General features: G+C 47.1%; 1 protein-coding gene across 2 annotated transcripts in view; it reads left to right on the top strand.

Moving 5' to 3' along the window:
• The first annotated feature begins 967 nt into the window (after positions 1-967).
• Ralb (RAS like proto-oncogene B) overlaps positions 968-11,171 on the top strand; it is a 40,671-nt gene continuing 30,467 nt past the window's right edge. The window contains exons 1-2 of one of the 2 annotated variants that reach the window (XM_027936772.2): positions 1,007-1,076; positions 8,835-8,889. The gene's annotated coding sequence lies outside the window, so the exon portion shown is untranslated. Of the gene's footprint in view, positions 1,077-8,834; positions 8,890-11,171 lie in introns of both variants that reach the window. The other variant, XM_027936771.2, reaches the window with a different exon arrangement.

The raw sequence follows: 11,171 nt of genomic DNA, 5'->3' as shown, positions 1-11,171 counted from the left end.
AATAATCATTCTGTGCTAGTTGCTGTGGGTAGCACATTGAACAAGTTTAAACGTAGGCCCTTCTTTAGAGAGGCCTACATTTAAACTCTTAATTGCAATACAGTGTGATGTGCCACGTCTGTGTAGAGGTCAGTGAGGCCACAGAATATGTGAAGGTGCTGGTTAGTAAACTCTACAAAGGGAAGGCTAGTTAGAAAAATCACCCTGGGTAGAAGCCTTATTTCTGATTTAAAAAAAAAAAACACAAATTGTGGGGCTTTTAAAGATGATGTCTAGGGTAGTTTGCTGGAGAAAACCTCTGGCCATGAGCTTGCCCACCGCACTTCCTGCTTCCAACTCTGGGTCAAGGTTCTGGCTCTTGGTTGTGACCGGGATTAGGTTACAGTGAAGCTTTGGTTAAATAACTCCATTACTGCTAATGGATGTCATCAGCTAAATTATTGGTGGCGGAACATGGAGGTGCCACTGCAGGAGCCCCTAGCTGGTGTCCCCAGAATTAGCTGGACCTTCCAAGCGCACTTGGCCACCTCTTAATTTTCTGAGGTTTCGGTAGAGCAGGTTTGTCCTTCCCTTTTCCTTACTTTGGCTTCGCCCTGGCCTACAGCCCACAACCCCAGCGCCGCTTCGCCCGCCCACGCCCAGCGTCCCCAGACCAGGTCCTGGCTCCTCCACTGCAGCAGCGGTCACGTGCAGCGTGTCCCGCCCGGGAAAGAAGGGAACGGCGGTGGGCGGGCCAGAGCTGCGGGGCCCGCCCCTCCGCGTGAGTCGGCTTCTTATTGGAGAAGTCTCCTTCCCGGCCTCCCGCGGCTTGGAAGGTCCGCTTCGGATTGGCCGATAGGCGCTAAGGGGGCGTGGCCTCGAGGCGAAGGGCGAGAGCGGAAGGGAGGGCGCGCTCCTGAGAGGAGGGGTTGCCTAGGCGACGCCGGGGGCGCGCCCGGGGGTGGAGAAGCGAGCCGGAGCTGCTCAATGACAAATCGGCTGGGGACGGCTGGGGTCCGGCCCCGGGAGGGGGCGGGGCGCGCTTAAGAGCTGCGGGCTGGGCGCGGACGGCCGAGGCGGCGCGGCCAGGGTCCCAGGTGAGGGCGCGGCGCCCGGGCAGGGTCCCCTCCGGGCGGGGTGGGGCGCGGGCTGGGGAAGTGGGTGCGCCGCCCAGTGTCCTGGAGCCTCCTGTCCCCGCGCTCTCCGCGGGGCTGTGGTTGGGCAGCGGCCGGACACGTCGCTCCCCGGGGCCCGCGAAGGGCGAAGCCCGGGCAGCTGCCCCGCTCGGCTCCGGGAGGTCCACCCTGGGGAAAGCCTCGGGCCTCTCACCTCGGCTGGGGCTGAGGAAGTGGGGGCGGTGCCCCAGCCTCTCCCTGGTCGCCTCTCCTTCCCTTTTCCCACAAATGGCCACTGCTCCCACTTCCTGCCCTTTGGGTCTCCAGCCTGAGGGAGGTTCATTTCCTCAGTTCCTTAATTGCCGCTTTGCGCAGGAAAAGAGCGAAAAGTGTTGCAAAAACTTATTACCGTAGGAACTTGGGGTGGCTCGGGCCGGTTGCTAAAGTTTTTTGGTTTGCTGTTTATTTGGGGGTCTTGTCCCCTTGAGCACAGTCCCCTCACCGTCGTTCCATTCCGATGGGGTCTTGAAGCACCGTGACTTTAACTGCCCTGACCCGGCAGGCGACTCTGTTCTTGGAGTGTCGGTGGTTGGTTCAGATCAGTCGCTGCGCCCAGACTGCTAGTTTGAACAGTGCCCTTCCTCTCTCTGCGCACTTTCGGGTGACTCCCAGAAACGTCGGAACTTTGATGTTGGGACCGAGTGAGTCTTCTGGGGAGAAGTTGTACTGTCAGGTGGACTGATTTAGAATTGTCCCAGGAAGAGACTTGGCTGATTGTTCGTTTGAGTTATCTGTGACTTGACTTCAACCCTTGCAGAGCAGAGAACTTTCTGCCCTGTCCTAGTTTCCTAACCTCGTTTCTTCTTGTTAAGTTTTGGGGATGGATAGTGGGCACTGATTGGCAGGGGTATAGCATATTTTTTAGATGTGCAGATGACTGATGTCCTAAGCAGAGCAACAAGATTCTTGGATGTCAGACCTCAGAACAAGGCAGTGTTCCTTAAACCTGGAGCAGTAGAAGCACGGTTTTCAGAAATGGGGTGACCACGAAAGGTGGTGCTACATATTGGCAAGAACAAAAGACAGTTGAGTTTGTAGACCTGGGTTGAATGCTGGTTCTGGAACTTTATTAGTGGTCTTGATCTTGAGCATTTCCGCCCCCTCCAAGCTCCAGAATCAACTGTTAAAAAGTTGATAATAGTTTTTTAATCCTCATTGTTAGGATTAAATTAAATAGTAACTGTTTAAAGTGTTTTTTTTTTTTTTTTTTTTTTTGTAGTTGTGTGTGTGTGTGTGTGTGGGGGAGTGGTTGCTTGATGTTTCCCAAGGGCAAGTGTATTAAGGTCTTGTTTGCCATGCTGTGGTGCTGTGCTGAGGTGGTAGAACCTTTAAGGGGTGGGGCCTAGTCGGAAGATTAGGTCTCTGGAGGGTGTGCCCATGAAGGGGATATTTGGGACTCCTGTGTCTTCTTCCTCTTTTTGCTTCCCAGTCACCATTAGATGAGCAATTTGTTCCACCACACTCTCCCATCATAATCGAAACAGGGCTTAAAGCAACAGATTGACCAACCATGGTTTGAAATCTCCCACAGTGTAAGCCAGAGTAAACCTCTCTTCTTTTTAACTTCTCAGGAATTTGTTATAGTAACAGAAAGCTAACACTGGAAGAAGCATCAGCTACTCTACTTTATTCTGACCACATCTTCTGGTCTTTCTTTCCTTTTTTGGAAAGGGAGAAAGAGAAAGTTCCTGAAATTGAATCCAGGGCCTCATGTATGCTAAGCATGCTCCATACCACTGAGCTACATCCCAAACCCCTTTTCTTCTGTTCACATTACTTCTCATTGGAAACAGCAGACACTCTGAGATCCTAGCAAGACTCTCCTATGTCTGAAGAGTACACATTTCCCCAGAATTTAGTGTGGAAAAAGTGTCGATGTAAATTTCTGGGTATCTTTTGGGAAAATGGAACCTGGACACCTAAAGACAGGAAAACAAGAAATAAAACCTTAAGTGGAATTTGAAGAGGTCTTGGTGGAAGGTGGAAGAAGTGAAAAAAGTTCTAAATTCTTGCCTTGAAATTCTTCAAGTTTCTTGTCTGTAGAAGGCTGAGACTTCATGAAAAAGGTTAAACCTGAGCATGGAGGTGATCCTGAACCACACCACTCAGTCCCACTAGGCCTGCTGCATTCAGTTACTAAAGTCTTACCTACTCATCTCATTTGTGGAAGTCAGAAACATCATTCGTGACCTTTTCTGAAAGCTAAATTTGGAGACAACATAACCACCTAGAACTACAGTTTGGAAGAGATATTGGTGAACTCTTAGAAAGTTTTCAGTGTAACTGGTCTCAAGATAAAATACAGAACTTCCACTTTTCATTGGCTCTAATTACTGGTAAACAGCCCCCTACTGTAGAACATTCAGGACACTTGGGGTTTTTGTGTATTTTTTTTTTTTTTTTTTTTTGTGTGTGTGTGTGTGTATGTAGGGGGGTAAATGATGCATGTTGTTGAGAATTCTGAATGTTAGGGAGCCCAGAATACCAGGAAGAAGGGGACTCTTCCCTATTAGGGTGATTGGGTGTGTAAGAAGGAGAGAAATGGTTATTGGACATCCTTTATCTATTTGGCAGAGATCCACTGATCTAACCAATACCATATAAATATGTGGCCTTGAAGATTTGACAGTGAGCTATTTCCTTTAGCACCATGGTTCTTATGGAACTTAGGAATATAAACAGTGGTGTGTATGTCCACACATTCTTAGACATTCCAGAAAAGCAATGGGGCCAGTAGGCAAGAGGGTATGTGAACTTTTAGTTGGCAAGAGGGAAAAGAAAGATATATAGAACAGATATAGGAATCTGAGTGTGAAAGTGGGAAGGTAGGTAGATGTGGTTATTATGACAATTAGAAAATGACAGCCAACTCTCAAATCTAAGTTTATAGCACTTAAAGAAAAAAAAACTGCTTATACTTTTCCTGTCCTCTTGAGAGTCCCCCCGCCCCCTGCAGTGCTGGGGATTGAACCTGGGGACCTGGCATGCTAGGCAAGCACTCTGCCACTGAGTTACACCACAGCCTCAGTGTTTGCTCTTTTTTTTTGAAATATAGATGCAGAGCCAGATGTGATGGTGCACACCTATTATCCCAGTGATGGGGGAGGCTGAGGCAGGAGGATCCCAAGTTCAAGGCCAGCCTGGGCAACTTAGGGAGATCCTGTCTAAAAATAAAAAGGGCTGGAGGTGTAGCTAAGTGGTAGAGCTACTCAATCCTCAGTACTGAAAAAAAAAATGCAGAAAAGGGGTTATTAATAGGTTATCTAAAAAAAACTGGTAATCTGCTATATTGTTGCCTTTGCTTTTTGTCGTTGCTTTATGGGTAACTTATAGCACATTTTCAGCCTACCAGATTGGTAATTGATATAGCAAGTCAGGCCTGATCTACACTGAACTATTCCAAGCTACATAATTTTACTTAGTATATGACACGAGTTAAAGGAAATACATCCACTGTCATGTATTTAAAAAATAAAAGCAATTTTTAAAAAAAGGAAATACAGAAGCTGCCCTGTATGATTGGCTTCCTCTAAAGTTTATTTGCCTTTTGAGTTTTCTATTGGTGTGTAAAAAAAATTTCCCCAAATTTGGCAGTACTATAAACGTTAGTAATGATCTCACACAATATTTATTTAGTATTGTTTCACACAGTTTCCGAAGTTCAGAAATCTATTCAGTTGGTCAAGGGCTTTTGACTCAGATTCTCTCCCAAGGTCACCATTACCTGAAGGCTTGATGGCTGGAGGAACAGCTTCCAAGATGCCACACTCACATGGCTGAAGTCTCAGTTTCATACCACTCGAGCCTCTCTATATAGGCTACTTCACAAGATGGTAGCTAACTTTCTCCCCAAAGCTGGTGATCTGAGAGAGAATGTGTATCATAGCGATCAAGATGGAAGCTACAGTATCTTGGTATCTAATCTTGGAAATGACAGCCCATCACTTCTACCAGTACACAGAACAAACCTGATATATTGTGGGAAGGGACTATCTGAGGGACCTTTGGCATTCTTGGTGACTAGCTACTACTTTGTTTTGGCAGTAGTGGGGATTGAACGCAGGGGTGCTTTCCCTCTGAGCTTCATCCCCAATCCTATTTCATGTTTTATTTTGTTATTTGTTATTGGGTCTCCCTAGGTGGCTGAGGCTGGCCTTGAACTTGCAGTTCTCCTGCCTCAGCCTTTTGAGTAGCTGGAACTACAGGCATGGGCCACAATACCCAGCTTACTTTTTTTTTTTTTAACATTTGGACCAGACATTATTGAAAAAAATCTTTAAGATGATTAGTAAAGTGTGTAGTACTGTAGGAGATTAAAACACAGCTGGAGTTTTTGCTATTCTAAAAACTTTTGGTAGTATACTTGAAACTTTTTGTTCTTTCTTCTGGTTCTTCATTGTCAGATGCTAGAATTAATTAGCCAAATATGCAGTTGCTTTGGAAATTAGAAATTTAAATTTTGCTTGTCCCTAAACCAAATGGAACAGCTGAGATTTTTTTAACCCTAAAACAAGTTGGTTAAAAAAAAAAAAAAAAAAACCTATTGCCAAAGTGATTTCCTTGATGAACAGCTTAAAATTAGTCATTAATGATTTGTGTATTCTTAAAAATAAAGCTCATTGGCAAAGTAGCCAAAAAGTTTTGGAGAATTTAAGCCCTCTCTCCTCGCCTGCATAATTTAAATCTTTGGACAATGTTTATTTGCCTAGCAATTCTTCAGTTCTCTCTCAGCCCTCACACATTTTAATTATCCACTTGGGTAGAAGGACTTCATTCTTCAGCATCCACATGAAATCTTCCTGAGTGACTACAGGTCAGGAGCAGAGTTTAGGAAACCCATGCCTGTGGCCCGGCTAATTAATACACCTCCCTGTTTCCTTTCATCTCTGAAATTTCTACAGTTCTAATATTTTCATGTAACAGATCTGTTTGAATGAAGCATATTTATAACAGGATCTCATTAATCATGTTCAATTGCAAGAATTGCACTTGTTCTTTGCAACCCGTTTGAGTCACAATCAGGCAGAAAAGTCACACAATTTGCATTTCCTCTTCTTCCTATTTTTGGCCCCATTCCCATCCTCTGTCCTAATTTATGAGCTGGTTCCTTTCTTTTTCTTCACCCTACCTTTCCCACAATCCCCCTTCTTCCTTCCGCAGGAAGGGATTGGTGGCCAGTCACTTATTGTTGGTTAGCTGGTCCTATTGTTAGGAATGGGTTCTATTTTATTTTTGTGGTGCTGGGGATTGAATCTAGGGCCTCACACATGCTAGGCAAGTGCTCTGCTATTGAGCTATCTCCCCAACCTTTAGGAATGAATATTAGGTAATGGAGTAGCTCTATTAATAGTTGCATATTGAGACTTTAAAAAAAATCTCAAGTTATATCTGTTCAGTAGTTGCTGCCATTTTTAAATGTCCTAACTGTTCTAAATCTAGCCACTTTCCCCATGTCCCCTGTTTTCCACTCCATAGCTAGAGTGACCTTTTCAACATGCAGGCACAGTGATGCCTGGTGGAAAAACTTCCGTGGCTTTCCAGTGCCTGTGGGGTCTTGAGTGGCGTGGCCCTTCCTTGCCTCTCGAGTCTTATTGCCTCTTTCTCTCTGCTTCAGAAAGTCACAAAGGTCTTTCTTCAGCTTCTGATCTGTACCTCTTCCCTTTTGCCTTGGGTCTTCCTGAATTCTCCGAGGGGGAGAAGAGCATGTGAATGGAACCGTAGGTAGGAAGCACTTAGCGTGTAGATGGGACTGAAGGAAGCCTGGCTGGACAAAGGCCTTTCAGGCCGCGGCCCAGGGAGGGTTTAGGTTCTAGTCACGGCGGGCCATTAGACCAGGAAGCACACTGTCACTTACATCCTTAAAAAATTGCACCACGGGCTGTGTGGAGAGCAGATTGGACTGGAGAGGGGCTAAGGTGCCAGCAAAGAGGAGTCCCCTGGGGAGCTGTGGCTGGGATCTGGATGTGGCAGAGAAGGTGGACTGAGTGGTTGGGTTTGAAGAGTATTTTGGAGGTGAAATCAATAGAACTTGTCACAAATTGAGTTGGGGAATCAAAAATAACCTTCAAGTTTCTGGTTCTTATGACAGCTTGGGTACCCCGGGGTGGTTTGGTAGCTATTAGATGGGGAGAGAAGAGTGGAGAAGGAGCAGCCTTAAGGGGGAAGAATCAACAGTTCTATTTTGGGTCTAAGTTTGAGATTCTTGTGAAACAGCCAAGACGGGTGGCAGGAAGGCAGGGGGGTCTGGGTTGCATCTGAACAGTTTGCAAGCTGCACAGAAAGCCCTGGAAGGGATGCCCTTGCCTAGGGAGAGGGTCGAGAGACGGGAAGGGTGGGTGTCTGAGGAGGAGGACTGAAATGTAGAAGCCAGGTAAAAGAGGAAGAGACCTGTAAACGTGGAGGAAGGCGCAGAGAAGTGAGAAGCCCTCCAGGAAATGTGAGTGTAGGTGCTGGAAGGGAAAGGCACGCTGAGGCACGCTGTGCACTGGCCTCCGAGGCCTTCCCTCTTCCAGACAAGACTTCATTGCAGCTGCTCTGTGCTCATTTTTAAACAGGGGAGAGGTTGGAGAGGAGAGGGAGACAAGTTTTCTTTGGAGTTGGTTACATGGTATTTGTTGGTGACCTTGACAAGACGAGTTTCTGTGAGGTTATGTGAGGGAGTCAGTCAGATTAGAATGAGAAGTAAGAGGAGGAAGCACAGGCCCTTGCTATTCAGAGTGGGATCTGTGGGCCCAGAGCAGCAGCTGACGTAGGTGCCTAGTGCAGAAGCTTGGAGTCCACCCAGACCTGCTCATTCCAAATACGTGTTTAATAAGATCCCCAGCTCATTTGTTGCTACATTAGAGTTTGAGAAGCTTTGGTGCAATGGTTTGGGGATATAGCTCAGTTGGTAGAGTGCTTGCCTTGCATGCACAAGGCCCTGGGTTCAATCCCAACACCACCAAAAAAAAAAAAAAAGTTGGTGTGCTGGATGCCTGGTATTCAGTGTGGAGGGCTTGGGGCTGTGGGACCTTTAAGAGGGAAGGCCTGCGGGGGATGGTTGACTCGTAGGTGAGGGACCCGTGCTGCCCTTAGAAAAGAGCAAGGTTCTTGTGGGACCTTGGGTTGAAAAAAGAGTGAGAATGACCCTTCCCTGTTCTCTGACTTGTGTTCCTGCCATGATTCCCTCCTTCTTGAGGCCCTCACCAGAGGCCAAAGAGATGAGGCTGCCTGATCTTGGACTTTAAAAGCCTCCAAAACCATGAGCGAAATGAACCTCTTCTTTATGTATGACCCAGCCTCAGGTATTTTGTTTTAGCAATAGAAGGTAGACTAATACGATTAGTATAGTTAGCCAGACAGTTCCGAATAGTTGGTTAGCTGGAGGGACCTAGGGGATCAGGGTGTGTGTGTTTAGGATGAAGATGGAAAGTAGTTGTCTCTTTTGCTCTGGGGATGATTCTGTAGAGAGGAGAAGACTGGCCAGGGAGAAGACAACCACCTGTTTATGGGTGATGGCTTCTGTGTTCTCGGGAAAATGAGGCAAGGTCATCTGTCAAGAATGGAAAAGTGGAGGGAGTAAGGGAAAGATTCAGTGAGATTTCTAGAACATGTGGAGTGATCGCCCAGGACTGGTTGTGATCATAAATGCATTGAAAGTGAATTCTGTGAGACTGGTGACAGGATTTCATTTCTTGCCAGGTCAGGTGTGGCAAGGAGAGCAGTGATTTGGCGGAGCCTCCACCAGGAGCAGGAGGTGAGGTGCTGGGGAGAGGGGCCTCAGAGGTGAAGGAGGGCCGTGGAGCCCAGAGGGGGTTGATGGGCAGAGAGAACCTGCTGGAGGCCAATGCCTGCAGGTGTCAGGAGGCCAGAGAATTCTGGCAGGGCTATTTGTAAATAGCAGAGAGCTGGAAGGATCAGGCTGGAGGTGAGAGGAGAGAACTGTTTGGAGATGGTGAAGTTCAGGGTATGACCACGGCTGTGTTGGGGAGAATGAAGGAAAAGGGTTTTGGAGAAGAGGAGGTCCAGCCTCTGAGAGCCCTTTGCTGGGTCATCCGAGTGGGTGTAGAAGTCACTGAGGAGGATGACGGAGCTGGGGTAGGAGGAAGTCTGTGAAACAGAAGCGGATGTCCCTAATAAATGCGGGAAGTGACCAGGAGGTCTGGAGCTGATAGTAACAGAGAGGGGACTGGGTATCACCGCTGGGAAGTCCAGGCCTCAGAGATGCAGCTTCTGCCACAGGAGGGGACAGGGGAGGCACTGAACTGGAATTGAAGGAAGAGAAGGAGGAAGGACACTTATCTGGTTCCCTGTGGCCTGGAGGCACATGGTGTGAGAGGTCACACGGCTGCTGTTTAACACGTGGCATATCCCCAGGGCACACCCAGGTATCAGGCAAAGCTAGAGTTGAGAACATTTTTAGAAGAGGCAGAGGCTCCTGAAGGCTTTGCTGGTGTCCCTGAGGGTACAGGAAATGCGGGGTTAGTCATTTCAGGGGTTGGATGCAGTTCTCTTGGGCTGAGTCCTAGTAATGAGGACCCTTTCAGTGACTTGGTCAGAGAGATGTTCAGGGGTGTGCCACCCCTTGGAAAAGGGTGGGTCTCCTCCAGAACTGTCCTTCCCAAGTCTTGGCAGGGAGGAGCCTCTGCTGCACAAGATCCCCTCATGCATCACGCACTGCTGCAGAGGGAAGGGGATGAAGGGCTTTCTGTTAGAGCAGTTCCAGAAGCTGCTGGGGGAAGTTAGGATAGGCATGTCCTACAGTGCCCGTTGAGCCTGTGTGGTGGCGTGCACCCATAGTCCCAGCCACTCAGGAGTGAGACAGGAGGATCGCTTGAACCCCTGGAATTCCAGGCCAGCCTAGGCAATATGGCAAGACCCTGTCTCAAAATCAACAAAAAATGTCCATTGGTGATACCTCTGAAGGGAATGACATTGTCTTTCTGGGTGATGGAGAATAAAGAACGGTGTCAAGGACCAGTGCTGATGGGAATACACCTACGCTTGTTTCTGTGTTGACCGTGCATTTGGTATGGATCCCCATTTACTCCTGCCTGGTTGATCTGTGAGGTGGGCAGTGCAGATCTTGGCCCTGTTCTTCAGGTGGTGACTGAGGCCCAGGTGATGAAGTGTCTTGCCTCTGTGGCCAGTAGGGGGTGAGTGGCTGAGGCTAGAAGGCAGGCCTCTTCCTCACTAGCGTACGTGCTGGACACTGGGCGGCCTCTGAATGAAGAAACCTCCCTGCCCTGCCTCTGCATTCTTTAAGGACCAGCAGCTCATCCTGACTTAGTGTAGACTTGGCTCCAAAGCTAATGTCTTTCTTACAGCTTTCTAGAAGTTTAGAGTTGATAGAAAGCAGTGCCGTACTTATTCAGAACTTATTTTGACATGCATCTCCTAATTTGATCTCCATAACAACCTGAGGAGAGAGCTATCCTATACTGAGGCCAAGAAATGTTGAATAACCAAAGTTGTTAGCTTCTTAATGGCAGACTTCAGGCTTAAGTCGAAAATTGTTTTCCTGGCTTATACTGTAGTTGATATATAACTACTTTTCAAAAAAAATATAGTAAAACATACATACATAACATTTACTATTTTTAAATGTATACTTGAGTAGCATTAAGTTGTATTCACATGGTTTGCAACCATCACCACCACCATCCATCTCTAGAACTTTCTCATCATTCCATATGAAACTCTGTACCCATTAAACAACAAGTGCCCATTTCTCTCTAACTCCAGGCACTGGCAACCAGATGCTACTTCCTGTCTCTGAATTTGACTATTCTGGGTGTCTCACGAGACTGTCCAGTATATGTGCTTTTGTGTCTGGTTTATTGCACTCAGCAGAATGTCCTCAGGTTCATCCATGTCGTAATGTGTGTCAATTTCCTTTCTTTTAAGGCTGAATAATGATCTGTTGCAGCTGCAGGTCACATTTTGCTTATCTGTTGATGGACACTTGGGCTGTTTCCACCTTTGGGCTATTGTGAATAATACTGCTGTGAACATGGATGTGAAAATATCTGTCCAAGT

The sequence above is a fragment of the Marmota flaviventris genome, chromosome 11, assembly GCF_047511675.1.
Source record: "Marmota flaviventris isolate mMarFla1 chromosome 11, mMarFla1.hap1, whole genome shotgun sequence".
Classification (NCBI taxonomy): Eukaryota; Metazoa; Chordata; class Mammalia; order Rodentia; family Sciuridae; genus Marmota; species Marmota flaviventris.
Note: the sequence above shows the minus strand (reverse complement) of the source record. Positions and strands in the feature narration are given on the sequence as shown.